The sequence below is a fragment of the Sminthopsis crassicaudata genome, chromosome 2 (assembly GCF_048593235.1).
Source record: "Sminthopsis crassicaudata isolate SCR6 chromosome 2, ASM4859323v1, whole genome shotgun sequence".
Taxonomy (NCBI): domain Eukaryota; kingdom Metazoa; phylum Chordata; class Mammalia; order Dasyuromorphia; family Dasyuridae; genus Sminthopsis; species Sminthopsis crassicaudata.
Window position 1 is genome coordinate 245,096,724 of NC_133618.1, and position 17,983 is coordinate 245,114,706.

Genomic DNA, 17,983 nt, shown 5'->3' on the forward strand with positions numbered 1-17,983 from the left:
TATATAGCAAGGTGATTTCACTTCTGTCATGCTCTCTACCTGTCTAACCATTAACAAATGATATCACTTCATTGATCCTCAGTTTCCTCATCTATAAAATGAGAAGTTTGGACAAGATTATTTCAAAAGTCTTTTCTAGATCCAAATTTATGATCATGCTATTGCTCTAGAGTCTTGCCCTTACTGATGGCAATCTCTTGGCAGTTATCCAGACTCAGACATTGCAAATGTAATAATTGGTCATGATTTATTGGACTATAAATTCCTGAGAGAAAGGACTACATCTTATCTAAACTTTACATCTCTCCCAAGCACCTAGGATTCTAGACTTCAAATTGACGTTGTAGTTTGAGAGTGCAGCTCAAGTCTTCTGTCTTTCCATATCTTCCTATAGTCCAGCCCCCTCCTTTTACAGTTTTTACAGTCTCTCTGACTTGCCAAGGCCACATAAGTAATTAGTGTCAGAAACAGAAATGTTTTTCAAATTGAATTCTATCCTTGTCATACTGCCCTGTGATGCAAGCAGGATATAGATCTTTATCACTATTTGACATATAGGAAAAACTGAAGTTCGGCAAAGTTGTGACTTACAGAGCAAATAAATAGTAATAGCTGGCATTTTTATATCTCATTCAAATGTTCTACAAACATTTTCTCATTGATTTTCACAGCAATCCTGAAGGAAGCACTACAGGTATCAATATCTCCCATTTATAGTTGAAGAAACTAAGGTTCTGGATGGTTAAGGGGCCTTCTCATGGTCTTAGTTCCAACAAGTGTCGAAGGTGAGACTTCACCCCAGGTCAGTTCTGACTCCAAGTCCTTTCCACTTAAAAATATAGTCCACAAATTATATAGTGCAAACTTTTAATAATGTAAGTAATTTTAGTTGTTTTTGTTGATTCATATCTGTTGATCTGAGTTCAAATCCTGATCCAGATATTTACTAGCCGTGTAATTTTGGGCTAGTCACTTTATGTCTGTCTTTTCTCATCTGCAAAATGGGGGTGCTACAAAAAGGGCTGTTGTGAATAACAAATAAACTAATATTTGTGAAGTGATTAACACAGTGACTAACCCTATAATTGGTACTTAATAGGAGCTTGTGCTCTCCCTCTCTCTCCTTTCTCCACCCCTTCTTTATCACCTTTCTCCTGGACTACTACAAAAGCTTTCTAGTTAGTCTCTTTGCCTCCAATATTTCCCTCTCTTGAACCCATAGATTCTCAACCTGGGGTTTATAGTTAGGGGCCTGAGGATATATTTCTGGGTGTACTTGGATGGGAAATGATTGCATTTTTACTTTCACTAACTTTAGGCATTTTTTTATTTTATGCATTTGAAAATATTATCTTGAGAAGTGATCTATATAGGCTTCATCAGATTGCCAAATAGGTCTGTGACACATAAGAAAAGTTAAGTAACTCTCAAAATGATCTTCATGAGATTCGGGCTAGCTAGGTTATTCACCAACTCAAAAATTTTCAGTGGCTCCCTAGTGGTTTTAGGATAAAATAATAGTTATTCATCATTGAAAACCCAAAACAACTTGACTCCAATCTACTTTATTTTATATTATTCCCTATAATATGGGAATACTCTAAGTTCTAGCCATTCTATATTATCGTCATTCTCTGAACTCAGTATATCAAAGTGAAAACATGGTTCCTACTCTCCCGGAACTCAGTCTAATGAGGGAGAAAACAGGCAAACAATTATTCATATACATGATAAAGACAACATAAATAATAGGTAATTTCAGAGAGCAGACTCAGCACAGGTATCACTTCCTATAGGAAGCCTTTCCTTTGTCCTAGATGAGACTCTTCCCTCCTCAAATTGTCTTATATTGACTTATCTAGGTGATTTGGGGGATATCAAGTCATTAAGAGATAATAATTTGCTATAAAAGTTTTAAGTAACTGCTTAGAATTGAGATGTAAACATTCACAAGCAGATCACAGAAATAAAACTGAAAATGTCAACCACTATGAAGAGCAGGGGAAACTTGGTTGGACTTGTATTAAATATATGATGCCCCACAGCTGAGGAACTAGTATCTGTACTCAAGAATAGTTTATCTGCCTCTCAGAGAGAAAAGTGAAAGGACTCAAAGAGCACCTCTCTACCCCCCAGATTCTAAAGAAGAATGAATTGTTCCTACAGAAAACAGAAGCAGGCAGTAAGAAATATAAAATGAAGAAAATAGGATTGTTAATATGATGGATGGAGGGCATAGCACAGTGGAGAAAAGAAAGGAAAAGAATAGCTTGTACAATTAGGGTTTCAAAATAGAAGAGACATTCTTCCTAAATAGGAGAGAGCTGAGTTATTAAGAAACAAGATGCTACTTGTCTTCCACACAGTGATATAGCAGAGCCACAGAAGCTTTCTGATGAAGGATCATGCAGTAAGGGGGCAGGGGAAATAGTGGTGGATGATTCCTATTCAGGGATATTGAGGCATCTCTCTGTTAACAGTCTATGGTGAGATCTGCTGTGTTCCAAGGGCACCTATCCAAGATACAACAGAGAACTTCTTGAGACTTATCAAAACAGATGATAACTACCCACTTCTGGTGATTCACTTGGGCACAAATAACACTTCCAGAAGGAACATTAAAAAATATATATTGCCAACGATTTTGAAGTCTAGGACAAAAAAAATTGAATATTGTAAAAGCACAGGTTGCATTTTCCTTGATGTTGCCCATTGGAGGCAAGGGATGCAGAAGAGAAAAATTAATTTGGGAAGTGAACAGCTGCTTAGGAATTTGATTTGGATTTCTGAACCAGAACTTACAATGTAGGGATGACAAGTTTTTGGCTAGAAAAGGAGTATACCTAACAGACTATTCAACTATTTTGCAGTTTGAATCAAAAAGCTTTAAACTAAAAAGAATGGAGGAAGAAGAAAACTGCCTATGCCTATTTCCCTATGCCTAGATGTTATTTAAAAAATAGCCTCAAAAAGGGGGGTGGGGGGTAGATAGCAACTGAGACACCTGGAAATTCATGGAAGATGAAAGCAAAAAGCAAAAAAAAAAAAAAAAAAAAAAAGATGATAATAAGGCCCATGGTTTCAAATGCCTATACACAAATGCCTAAAGTTTAGACAACAAAGAAGAGGAACTAGCAGTCCCAAACAAGGAAGCAAATTTGACCTTATGGATATCACTGAGACTTGGTGGAATGAAACCTGATGAGGTATGGCACAGGACAGAGAGTTGAGGGAACCCCTTCTGATCAGTGCAGGTCCTTCATAAAAGAATTTACCAACCCGCAAGTTAGACTGACAAAAAGAAGTCTATTGTTGGAACAGAGAAGCCAGCCTTTGCTAGGAAGACTAACTTCTTTAGTGGCAAGGTCCTGATAGAAAAGCAAAAGTCTAGCCAAGGAGTCCTGGCAGAAAGAGAGATAACGTTCCTAGCAGAGAAATCCTGATAGCGAGATAAAGAGGGGTGTGGTCCTGTTAGGGAAATAGGTGAGAGAAATAAAGAGAGGTTAACACTAAAAAGAGAATGTCTTCTCAGCAGGCAGAGGGTCCTTGAAAGTAGCTATGCCAAAGAGAGAGAGAAATTGCTTGGCATGATTCCTGCTTTTGGCCCTCTGCAAGGAAGTGCCCCAAGTTGCCCCTTTTTATAATTTGAAACTTTAGCTAGGGGCTGGATGCAGTTTGAGTTGAAATCAGACTGAAATTTTTGTGAATTGAATAGAAATTTTTCAATTGAATGAGTATCCTGGACTAATCTCCAACTCAATAGAGATGGATAGAAATCTAGATCTCTAGCTCAGGCTAAGTAGGAGTGATCCTGGACTCAACTAGTCCCACCAAGATAAACAGCATGAAACCACTTTATCTAGGTGGATCTTTCTCAGGGGAGAGTTCAAGGAGTTTCTCCCCTTCAAGGAGTTCTCAAGTGTTTACCTCATGGTCCCCACCCCAAGTCAGGACAGAATCGGAGTTCCCCACATCAAACCCATGACTTGACCATGGCTCTGGATGACTATACCTTATTCAAAAGAAACAAGGTGGTTATAAAGATATCTCTTTATGACCCCTTTTGGGGATGAGGTTTCTTGGCAAAGATCCTGGAGTGGTTTGCCTTTCCCTTGTCCAGTTCATTTTACAGAGAAAGAAACTGAAGCAAACAGGATTAAGTGATTTGTCCAAAAATGGAGTATTATATTATATTAAAAAGGAATATTTATGTGAGGAAATCCAGAAGGATAACATGATGATGAGGACTTCTATGAAAGTCAAAGGAGGGTGAAATAAAAATGATTTTAACATTGAACAGAAAGAGATAATAGATAAGGTGATTGGCTAACAGACTACAAGCTTGGTTCTATGGCAAAAATGTGGTACTGATAGGGGATTTCACTTATCCAGACATTTGCTAGAACTTTCTTTCTATCAAAAGCTAGTAGCTATTAGAAGCTAATAGTGATAATTTCAGCCATCGAAAGGTGGAGGAAGAGACTACAAGGGGCAAATTCTACTCTCAATCTGATTCTTACTATGGTAATTACAATGGAAATTATGAAAATCTTTGGGTGAAATGAACATTTCAGTCTAGAGTTTCTAATAGTTGAGGAGCAATTGGATATATTGTGGTATCCACCCTATATTTGGTAACAAAAAAAAAGAAAATATTTCAAAGTTTTGAAGGATAGGTAGGATCCAATGGAGTAAAATGTTACAGGGGAAGTCATACTAGGAGGACTAGGAGATACTTAAGAATACAGTTCTAAAGATACAAGTGGAAACAATTACAGCAAGCAGAAAAAATGACATTTGTATGAGAATGATGTGGAAGCACAAAAAACTTATCAGTCAACTTAATTTTTTTTTAAGTACAGAAAATATCAAAGCAAAATCATATAACATAAGAGTGTGGTACAGTCCAACAAATAGTAGCAAAAATGCCAAAATGTATATAAGCTAAGGATAGCAAAAGTAGTAAGGGGCAACAAAAAAAGTTTGGTTTTTTTAAGCAATATTGGAGAAAAAGGAGGCTCAAAGAAGAAATAGGACCTATGCTTAAGGTGGATAAATGATGATAACTGAAAAATTGAGGGAAAGCAGATCTATTCAATTATTATTTTTTTTCTGTTTTCTCTGTAAAGAACAACTTTTAAATGAAAATGACTAACAAAGAGTTAATATACAAGATAATTAAAGTGATAATAAAAAAGTACCTATTTGCCTTTGAGGAATTTAAGTCACCTTGCTCAGATGAACCATATCGTTGGGTACTGAAAGAATTCACAAATGTTATTGCTGAACGACTATCAGTGATATTTGAAAGATCATAGAAAATGGAAGAGGAGATAACTGATTTTCAAAAAAAGGTAAGAGAATAGAGTCTGTACACTATAAATCAGTCGGCTTGCCTTTTTATTTCTGGAAAAGTTCTAGAACAGATCATTAAAGAGATATCTACATAAGGAATCTGTGAAACAAAAAGCCTGCATGGTTTCATCAAGAATGGATCATGCCACACCATCCTCATTTTTATTTTTGACAGGATTACTCATTGATAAATGGAATGCTGTGAATATAATTTACCTAGAATATAAAAAGACTTTTGAAAAGAAATCTCTCACTCTTATGAGCTTCATGAATCTCTATTCTTATGAAGAAAATGGAAAGATGGATTATACAACAATATAATCAGATGAATTCATCATTGGATGGACTAAAAGAATAGTTATTAATGCTTCAATTTCAACATAGCTGGAGATTTCCAGTGGAGTATCTCAAGTATGTATGCTTGTTTTATTAGTGACTTGGAGAAAAAAAAAATAGATGCCATGCTCATCAAATTTGCAGATGATGCAAAGCTAGGAGGAAAACTAACACAGGCAGTGACAGAGTCCAAAATGATCTTGATAAACTAGAGCAGTAAGCTGAATCAAATAAGATGAAATTCAATAGGGATTAATGTAAAGTTATATAGGCATACAAAATCAACTTCATAGATAAAAGATTGGGGGGGGGGGGCGGAGCCAAGATGGCGGAGAAGAAACACACGACTCAGTGAACGTCCTCACTCCCTCACAACCAATTAGATAAATTAAGTCTCAAAATTAGCTCAGGACTGATAGATACCACAAGGACTGGAAGCACGACTTACCAGCTGAAGAGAATCTGGAGTTTCAACAGGAAAGGTCAGTTCTCAGGGGAGGAATAAGAAAGACCAGCACAGACGGTGGGGTAGGGGCACACTGCGCCCATTGCGCTGGGAAGGGCTCTGGGATCAGAGAAGCCACTGAGGTAAAGGAATCTGGCACAGGCTGTTAGCTCTTCTCTGCTAATTATTTAGCAGTTCAGAAGAGAAAGCCAAAATATTTTAAAACTCAGATTAGATTTTCCCCGGACCCTGGGGGTGACTCAGGCACAGATCTCGGCACCAGGGGGTGTGGCCTCAGCTACCTCCTGAGAATAGTTAAGAGACTGACAAGTGGGTGGATACGGCCCAAGGCAACACACACTGGCTAGCTTAGCTGGAGGGAGTGGAACTCAGCTCCAGGAAGTCCCAGAGAAGCGGAACCTTTGAACTAGGGACCGCGGTTTCTGGCAGACACTTCCAGTTTGAGCGCAGGGGCTTCTCATGTCACCTGCTGCAGACATCCACGCCCCACCCGGACACATAGGCTGGGCTTCTTGCTGTCTTCACTATTCTACGCCTGGAAGCACAGTAGTGCTAATCACCTCTGAGGCACTTCCAGGGAGGGGGTGGGGAACTCTCTCCCAGAGCTCTATCTTAGCTCCGGCGCAGGGGCCGCTGCATCCATCCAGTCTGGGAGGAAGCTGGTAAAGAAGTAAATAATTTCCTACCCCAGAGACAGACCCCAAAAGATTTTTTTTAAGTATGAGCAAAAAAGCTAGAAAAACCATAGATTCCTTCTATACAGAGAAAGAGCGGGTGTCCAACCCCGAGGAAGTTGACAGCAGAGAATCAGATAACAACCTAAAGGGGAACGATTCCTGCCCCCCATCACATAACTCTCTCCTAGAAGAAGCTCTTAAAAAATTGAGGGAGATCGAAGAAAAATGGGGAAAAGAAAGGGAAGTTATGATAGAGAATAACAACGTCCTGAAATTGGAGTTGGAAAAAATAAAGAATTCACAGGAGATGCAGGGAAACAAAATTAGTGAATTAGAAAAGGTTAAAAAAACACAGGAAAGTAGGATTTCTGAATTGGAAAAGATAAAAAAGTCTCAAGAAAATAGAATTTCTGAATTGGAAAAAGAAAATAATTCTCAAAAAAAAAAATTAGGGAAATGGAAAAAAACTCAATAGAGCAAAATAATTCATTTAAAAACGAAATTGGGCATTTACAAAAAGAACTAAAAACTGTGAAAGAAGAAAATAACTCCTTAAAAGTCAGGATGGAACAAATAGAAATGAATGATTCACAGAGAACCCAAGAATCAGTCAAACAAAACAAAAAAAATGAGAAGCTGGAGAACAACGTCAAATACTTACTGGGAAAATCTATAGACCTGGAAAATAGATCTAGGAGAGATAATCTGCGGATTATTGGACTTCCAGAAAACTATGACCAAAAAAAGAGCCTAGATTCTATTTTACAGGAAATTATCAAAGAGAACTGTCCAGAGATAATAGAAACAGAAGGGAAAGTAGATGTGGAAAGAATTCATCGAACTCCTTCTGAAATAGACCCTAAAAAAAGAACACGGAATATTGTGGCTAAGCTGCAGAATTACCACACAAAGGAGAAAATCCTGCAAGCAGCTAGAAAAAAACAATTTAAATACCAAGGTGCCACAATAAGGGTCACCCAAGATCTGGCTGCCTCCACATTAAAAGATAAAAGATTCGGAAGATATGGTTAGAGAACAGTTGTTCTAAAAAAAAAAAAGATCTGGAGGATTTAGTTAGTAAACCAACGTAAGCCAGCAATGTGTTAAGAGGAGCCAAAAAAAAAAAAAAAAAGTGAATGAGTTCTTGGGCTGAATTAAAAGGGGCATAGCTTCCAGGAATAGAAAGATTGTACTGTAATCTGCTCTGTCAGACCATACCAAAGTATTTTGTTCAGTTCTGGCTTAAGAAAGACATGGACAAGAAGAGTGTAATCAAGTCAGGGAAGGAATTTGAGTCCATTACTTATAAGGACAAATGTTTAAAAGATTGGTGCCTGGAGATCTTTAAGAATGATCTGGATGAACTCTTGTCCCATATGTTATAGTCAGGAGAGGATTTCTTTCATGTATGGGTTTGACTAGATGAACACTGAGGTTCCTTCTAACTTAAATTTCATAATTTAATGAATCTGTGATTTTTATCTAATAGTTGAATATAAGCTCTTTGAAGGCAAAGACTGCTTTTCATTTTTTAATAATTGTATCCCTAGCACCTATTGTAACACTTTGCAAAATAAATGCTCTATAAATGTTTATTGAACTGAAAATTTCAAAGCAACATTAACTTTTTACTATGAGCAATGCCCCTTCCAAATATTTCTCAAGTCATGTACACAGATTTTTAGCTAGTGGCCAGTGGTTTCTAGGAAGAGATAGGCTTACCCAAATATATAATATTTGTTGATGATTTTACCTTCTATATTTTCCAATTTCATCATCACATTTTGAATAGCCACTGGAGCCTTAAATGAATCACAAAAACAAGATGTTTTCTTCCTTGTAACAACTAGAGAGCCTTAAATATGTATTGCCCAACCCTGAATGAAGGTCAGTGTTTTAGAGCACTGACACAATTTTTGACCTCATTGACCCACTATCAGCTGACAAGTGTTTTTCCAGCAGAGGAGAGGAGTTGCACGAGAGTATAGGAAAGAGTATTGAAGACCTGGGTTTGAATCTGAGCTCTCCACTAGGTAGAGGCATTTAGGAAAGTTACTCAGCCTTTCACAGCTTCTATTTCCTTGTTTATAAAAGAAAAGTTTGGGTTAGAAGTTCTTTAATTTCCTTTCTAGCTGTAAAACTTATGATCTATGGTCCAACTCATTTTTTCTCTTCAAGTATCCATTTCCTTATCTGTAAAATGGGGGAAATAGCACTTTGCTTACCTATCTCACCTATATCTTACCTATCTCTTACCTATATCAAGTGTAGTAACAGATGGACACTGTAAACCTATAGTGAATAAACCAGAAAAAATTAAGTGTCCAATATGAAGTAGGCCCTTAGTTGCTAGGAATACCAATATAAATTGAGATATTCCCTGTCTTTAAATACAAAATCAACTTCATAGATCAAAGATTCAGAAGATATGGTTAGAGAACCGTTGTTCTAAAAAACTTCATATAAAAAAAAACATATAAAAAACTTCAATAGCTTACATTGTAATAAGAGGAGACAATACATATAAAGGAAGACATATATGAATGTTAGCCGCTATTTATATTAAGATCAATGACAGAGATTTTGTGGATATTTGATGTCTCTTCCTGAGTCTCAAAGGGATGCTTATCCAAAATCAGGAAACCCCTAGTGAAAAATACCTGGTTTTGCATTTTCCAAACTTTTTAAGGTCATTTTCACCATCACCTCCTCAAACATTTCTACATCTAAGCATGAGTTTCTTAGTTTATGTTCTTAAAGGTCTTAAAATAGGACAAATCAGACATAACTGAGCTCGGAAGCATAATCAGGAATGTTTTGTAACTAGGATGAGAGCTGCAAACAAGGCAAGAATATGAAAGATAATTGGTTGGGGTGGGAGGTGGAAAAAGGATAATGTATATAACATGTATACCACTCCATGAGAAGAAAGACTCCAGGATAACACTATTGGAAAGACTACCCCTCTTGCCCAGAAGAAATTAGACATTGATTGGATTCTTATTTTACTAATTATTATTGATAAGTGTATACTAAAATCAGTTTTCTGACATTTGATTTCCAAGAAATTTGGTTACTAGGAGATTGGGGGGGGGGGGGCTTTTTTTTTCCTTAATTGTCTCCAGGAACTAAAGCCAATTCCTAGTCTTGTAATTATAAAATGTAAAGTAAGAGGTCCAACTCTTTCTCAGATCTTTTAATCTACAGAAGAGCAGCATAACTAATATTAAAGTAGGGAAGTTCTTATCTGAATCAATGCTATATCTTTTTTTTATTAAAGCTTTTTTATTTAAAAAGCATATAGATAGGTAATTTTTCCAACATTGATCCTTGTATAACCTTTTGTTCCAAATTTTCCCCTCCTTCCCCTCACCTCCTCCCCTAGCTAGCAGGTAATCCAATACATGTTAAATATGTTAGATATAATATATGTATACATATTTATACAGTTATCTTGTTGCACAAGAAAAATCAGATCAAGAAGGAAGAAAAAGAAAAACTGAGAAAAAAACAAAATGCAAGCAAATAACAGAGCTTGAGAATACTATGTGGTTTTTCACACAGTTTCCACAGTCCTCTCTCTGGATGTAGATGGCTCTCTTCCTTCCAAGATCATTGGAACTGGCCTGGATCATCTCAGTATTGAAGAGGGCCTTGTCCATCTTAATTGATCATCATATAGTCTTGTTGTTGCAGTGTATAATGATCTCCTAGTTCTGCTCATTTCACTTAGCATCAATTCATGTCTCTTCAGACCTCTCTGAAATCATCCTGCTGGTTGTTTCTTACAGAACAATAGTATTTCATAGCTCATATACCATAATTTATTCAACCATTCTCCAATTGATGGACATCCATTCAGTTTCCAGTTTTTTGTCTCTACAAAGAGGTTGCACAAACATTTTTGCACATGTGGGTCCCTTTCCCTCTTTTGAGATCTCTTTGGGATATAAGCCCAATAGAAACACTGCTGGATCAAATTTGATAACTTTTGAGCATAGTTCCAAACTACTCTCTAGAATGGTTGGATCCATTCATAATTCCACCAACGATGTTGGTCATTATCCCTTCCAACGTTGGTCATTATCTTTTCCTATCATCTTAGCCAATCTGACAGGTATATAGTGGTTTCTCAGAGGTGTCTTAATTTAATACCATATTCTTGTTAAATATCTTCCCCTGCAATAGCTAAAAAAATATTTTATTAACTTAGATGGAGTAGAAGCATCTCATTTCATTCTAATCTTAAACATAGACGAAAGTAAGTTTCTAACATTATCAATCTTTGAGGAAACTGGGGGAAAAAATGGGGGAGAGAATAACAGGGATAGGGTAAAAAGAGAGACTGAGACTGAGAAGAATGTGAATGTACACATACCTATCTGTGTTTAATGAGAGCCATCTTTAGGATGGGGGGAAAGGAAAAAGAAATTTATGTTATAACTTTATTATATATTTAAAAGGAATATCAAGTTGTACATAATAGATTGCAGTTCCATGAGAAATCATCTTTTTTTTTTTTTACTATACTATATCATGAAAATGCTCGTCTTATTCAATAAATCAATAATAAAACATATATATAATCCCAAACCTGGATTAGTAGATAGGCTTATAGGTCAGGCTTACTGTAGGTCCCAATTTTTGAAAACTGATCATGAGTTCAGGAAGGGATTCCCACCTACTTTCAGCTCTTGGACTACCTCTCCTCAGATAAGTACTTTAAGATAGCTTGGAACCACTGTTGACAGTAAGGGGTAGGAATAGCTTTTTAGGGGTTAATTCCTCATTCCTAAATTGGACCAGAATTTAGGTCCTGCCAGCTTCAATTTCTAATCCAGTAACTCTGCAAGACAATCAAGCTACTCCTCTAATGGTATGCTCCTCTACTTCTAATTTCACTATCCTGTTACTGTAACTGTGTCACAATCCACCTTTCTTCCTCTCCCTTTCCATACCAGGTTCTAATCTATATTTACCAGCAAGCCCCTAGATAATTGTTTTTCAGTACTTTTCCATATATTCTTGCATCTGCCCCAGGTATAGGATAAATTTCAGACCCTTGGATAATTTTCTATCATGGGGCAAAACTCCACTTCCTTTTCTAGTTATTGCTCTGCCTGAGCTACAATTCACAGGACAGTTATGGGAACTAACTGAATGGGAAAGGAAAGTATAGGCAAAATTAAGAGTGGGAATATTAAAGATTTTAGGACCATTTCTTGGAGGTATGCTTTTATAAATATGTTGTTTTCAACTCAGGGTCATTTTCCCATAGAAATAATTCACTTGTCCTTTGATATACAGACAAAAGTATTTTCTGGGAAAATGATCCATGAGGTGAAAATGTTTATATAAAAAACAGATCATATTCTATAAGAGAAAAGGAAGGACTTCAAAGGCTTTGCTATGCCAGGGAAAGAATATCAGTACCTCAACTTTATTTTTCCTAAGAAGAAAAGACATTTCAGGGACCTTAGCACATTCAATATGTGGACAATAAACATATGCAATGAACAAGTCACAACTAGTATCCATTAGCAAGAAGTCGTCCCTTTAGAGTTCTTATTTTTCTATGTATAAGTCAAAAAATCTATAAGAGGAGTAATAATATATAAGGGTAAATGGTGCTATATTCATTAAAACGCCTCTATATTTACTCATGGTGTGGAGGCAAACTTTGAGTGGCTCAGATTATATCAGCAGAACATAAGTGGGCAAGTTTTTGGGCCTAGTCTTCAAGACAGATGATTTACCCATCATCTTAGGAACTATCTAATTTAATTCAAAGAGATCCATTAGTAGAAAATAAAACATCAGAAAATGATTTTCCCCAGTACTTCAGCAATTTATGAAATCATCTTCTATAATATGGAGGAAAAATGTTATAGTACTAAGATTGTTGGACTTGGAATCAGAAAGAACTAAGTAAATTTGCCACTCCTTATAGTTGTGTTAATCTGAGCAAATCACTTATCTCTATAAACTTTTGTTTTCTCCTTTGTAAAATGAATATAACAATAGCATTTACTTCACCCAGTTGTTATGAGCACCATAACATAATAAATGAGATAACAAACATGAAATACATATCTATATATGGTTATAAATGTTGCCTAGTAGTAGTAGTGAGGAAAGCATCAGTGATTGGTTTTACATTTTTCTTAAACCAGATTTTGTAAATTTATAATTAAAAAATCATTGGATTACATTTTTAAATTTGGATAAAATTTGAGTTTAAACTACAAGGGATTACAGTCCTTATATAAAAAGACTTCTCCTACTGCTTGTTGACAATACTGGGCCATCTTGGAGAGAAGGAATATTCTGAAATTAAGAGAGTGGAGACTAGATATCTTCAATGAAGGATAATTAGGAAGACAGTTTCAAAGTGTCCTTGCTGCTCCACCAGAAAATATGTCACTTTGAGGTCAAGAAGAGAAAGAGCTGAATGTTGGCCTCTGTTCTCCTTTTTCTGCCTCTTCCTTTTTCTCACGAGTAGTGAAAAGGCCCCTTTTGCCCCCTTGAAGGCAACACAGTGACAGCCAACAGAACACTGTGAACCTCAGGAGAGGCCCCATTCTAAATATAGCTTCCTTCTTGTTCTAGTAATCCCTCCTGAAGCCACAGGTCTTAGGAAGATTTATGGCCAAAAAGGTTCTCTCAGATTCACCTGGCTGCTTTCTATGGAACTCCTGTTGCTCCTTCCTAATTCTCCAGGCTTTATAAATCATTCCACCCAATTTCTTTCTTCACAGCTGAACCATTTAAACAATTTTATAGTTTTGAAAAACTTCAAATTAGAATCTGAAATTCTATTGATAAAGAGTGAAAAATAACCAAATAATGAAATGATAAATCATTCATCAGTGTATTTCCATGTAGGGAAGGTAGATCTCATTTAAAATTTATTATATCAGATCTTATTTGAATACACTAGGTTTAGAGAGCTTGGTGAGATCCCTGATTCTTTTGTTTTTTGTACCCATTTTTGTGATGTCACTATCTCTTTAGAAGATTAAGCCTACAAGTTTAGCACTCAAGAAGTAGATTATTTCCTCAGTTTATTTTTCTTTATCTGTGGAGATTTTAGTTGCCACTGAATGGACCATGGGGTTTTGGTTATATTATCCAATTAATTTGAGTCCAATAGTTGTAGTTTATTGAAGTAAAAATAAATATACTCTTAAGGCAGGTTAACAAGCACTAATTCCAGAGAACAAATGGAACTAAAAAAGGATTATAAACCATGTGTATCCATTGATCTAAAAATTCCACTACAAGGTCCATATCCCAAAGAAATATGTTTTTTAAAAAGGAAAATGATCTACAAAAATATTTATAACAGATCTTTTTGTGGTGGCAAAAAAAATGGAAATTGAGGTGATGCCCATCAATTGGGGAGTGGCTGAACAAGTTGTAGTATATGATTATGATAAAATACTATTGTGCTGTTATAAGAAATGATGAATAGGATACTCCAGAAAAATCTGAAAAGACTTGTTTAAAGTGATTCTACGTAAAATGAGCAGAATCAGAACAGTGTACATAGTAATAGCAATATTGTACAATGATCCATTGTGAATGGTAGCAATTCTCAGCAGCATACTTATCAAAGACAATTCCAAAAAAACATAAGGAAAAATGCTATCTACCTTGAGAAAAAACAACTGATGGAGTCTGAATGCAGATGAAAGCATACTTTTTTCTTAATTTTATTTTTCTTGGTTTTGTTGTTCTGTATTTTCTTTTGCAGCATGGCAAATATTTGCATAACTGCACATCTATAATCCAATCCAACATTTTCTGATATGTCCCACTCTTTATGACCCTATTTGGGATTTTCTTGACAAAGACACTAGTATAGTCTGCCATTTCTTTTCCAGCTCATTTTATAGATTTCCAATTTGAATATTTATTTCTACTAAATTATTCTACAAAATACCATGGTATTATGCTACATTATACTATACTATGTCACACTACACTATACCATATTTCATATCATAATATACTATACTAACTACTTTTATAACTATAGTGTTTAGACAAAAGTACATTGGCCGGGGAATTAGGAGATCTGGATTCTCTCCAATTCAGTATGGTACAATTGAATGGCCTAAAGGGGCCATCCCATGCAGCATGTTCAGAGGTATAATTTATGGTTCTGGAGTAAAATGTGGGAACTTTAGGACCTGCTTCCAAATATGTGTAACTTAGTGCTAAAGGGCTTACGCTCTGAGATGACAAAGAATCATTTTATTGACTCTAGAGCCAGAAGAGTTGATGACTCAGTAGATGTATATAAAGGGGCAACCTACCCCCTCAACTCCTCTCTTCCTTTTTGTTTGGGGATCCCATCAGAATTATTTCTAGATGTTTCCTAAAAGGAAAGTGGGAGAAGAAACATAATGTCCTCTGCTCTCCCTGGACTCCATTTGGTCATGAATGCATAGCATCTAAAGCAAAGCTTCTTAAATTGTGGGTGGCAACCTTAACTGAGGTCACATAACTGAATGGGGGGGGGTCACTAAATTATGAATTATTATCAAGAAACTTTTGGTTCATATGCCTATTTCATATAGCTACATACCTGGGGCTGTGTAAAAATTTCTTGAGGAAAAATGGATCATAAATAGAAAAAAAGTTTAAGAAACGCAGATCTAAATTTAGGACATGCCCTGTCTAAGAAAGCCTGCATCTGGGATTGGGCTGCCTCTTTTTTACTTTTATTTTTTAAGTGAATGAGTACTTCTGCTGAGATGAGTGTATTCAAGACATCAAGAAGTTCCATCACATCTGAGCTGAATGGAAGCAGGGAAGGAATTCCTATCAACTATTGTAGCACTCTTGAAGAAGACAGCAATCAATAAGAGGATAGCCTGGCTATTTTCCAGAAGATGCGTACCATCAGTTATTTGGAAAGTAAAGAGCCAAGATGAAATATAAAATGCCTAATTAACAGTGCTATAGCATGATTCATGTTTTGATGAAGCTTTAATTATCAACTACCCAGAAGATTTTATCAGTAGTTTAAAGTTGTTACTAAATATTAAGTCATTCTGTTAAAATGCATCCTTTCTTATGTTTAGCACTTTACAAGTGTATAGGGAATTACCTGTTTCACTATTGATTCATATGATACATTGATTATCTCTTTCCTTTCCTTTTTTGGGGAAATCTTAGAAATAAGCTGTATCAAGAAATAAAATCATGCCCAGAATTCTGGAATGAGAGTTTAAGTAATGAAAGAATGTGAGAGCAGGGAGGCTAGCCCTGCTTTTATTTGAAGCCAGGCTCTATAACAGTGAACCCACACAGCTGGTTAGAGGACAGGGAATGGTATAGTACCCAAGCCCCTGGGAGTCCAGTAGTAGTTTCTCAAGGTTAGATCAATATATCATCTCTTCATGCTTCCACATGGGCTATCTTCCAAGTCTAGAATGCATTTCATCCACTTCTGTTTTCATTCAAGGGTTAGTTTGAGTACCACCACTTCTTCTCATTCCTCTAATTACCTCTTTCCTCCTTCTCTGTATACATGTTGTGTCACTCAATTAGAATATGAGGGAAAGGGTTATTTAGTTTTTCTTTGTATTTCCAGAACCTCATATAGTGCCATCAAAATATTTTGGTGGGAAAGAGGGACTATGTCTCTGATTTTATTGGTATAGAGAAAAGAAATTCCCTATTGGCACTTGCTCTGTGATCTCATCTTAGAAAGTTACCTGGTTCGATGAGAAGTTAAATGACTTGTCCCAAGTTATACAGTATATGTCTGATGTAGGACTTGAACCCAGGTCTTAACTGAAGATGTCTCTCTATCCACCACATCATGTTGCCTTTCTTCCATGAATGTGGTAAAGTGCTTAATAAATATTTGTTGAATTTGTTTTAGCTTTTACATTAACCAGGTTTTTCATGTAACATAGGACCTTTGCTTTCTCCTTAGTAAAATGATCTAGAAAATTCCATACATCGCTAACATTCCATCAGCCTATTTGAAGAGGTGAATTACTGTTGTGAGCTTCCAGAAGACCCAGATTTCTATGATTGTCTGTGAAGGCAGGCAATAAAAGGATCCTTCCCCCCAATTCAAATTATTGATCAGATTTCAGACATGATTTTCCATAAATGATAGCAGCTATGAAATGTTCAGGAATTGAGTTAATCTTAAGTCTAGAGACTTAAGAGAATTAAAGATATTTAAAAGGTTGATAAAGACTCCAGACATCCTTTAGAGATAACATTTATGGGCAGGACCAGGGTAGAATAGGAATACCTTGAATGTAAAGAAGCAATTTGTTGTTGTCTTGGGATGGACTAGAGAAATAATCTTTCTTCCAAAAAAAAAAAAATTTATCATCTTCATGTCTTATTTCAATGTAAGACTATAAGATTTTGAGTTCCAACAGACTCTCATAGCTTGATATAAATGTTTATTGGGATGTAATGCTATTTTAAAATTTGAGAACCTTGACTGTCCTACCTTTTAGGAAGATGTGCAGAAGGCTTATCCAAAACAAAATTTAGGCAAGGCCCTTAGCAAATTCCTGCTGCTTAAGGGAATAAGGACCTGGGTCTAGGTACCATATCCTTCATACTTGCTGTGTAACTTCTCTATGACTCAGTTTCCTTAAAAGAAAAATCAGGAAGAAAATACCTGACCCTTTTTCTTTTCGGGGGAGAGAGTAGTGTATGTATAGAAAGGGTAGCAATAATTAGTGAAAATCAGCATAGGGATGGAGGAACAACACAGAAGAGGGTCTCCAAGACTTAGTGTAAGGGAAAAAAAAAAAGCTGGCCTGGCCGGAATGCTTTGAATGTAGCCCTATAGTTACCAAAAAAAAAAAAAAAAAAAAAAAAACAAACCCAAGAAATCTGACAGGTATGAGAGCGTTTTGTTCCTCACGTAAATGCACTGATTTCATTATGTCCAGGCAGTGGCCTAGTCTGAGGGCATCGATTCCTTTGTCTTTTCTCTAGTCCCGGTAGCGTAGGACAGCCACCAGCGCTGTGTGTGTAAGAAATGCTTAAACATTTAAAACAGTCAAATGTCATTTTCTCTGGGTAACTGATGGCCCTGCGGGGAGGACTAGGCCACCTGTGGGTCTCAGGCTACGGCTACAGCCAGCTCCTCTTGCGGCTG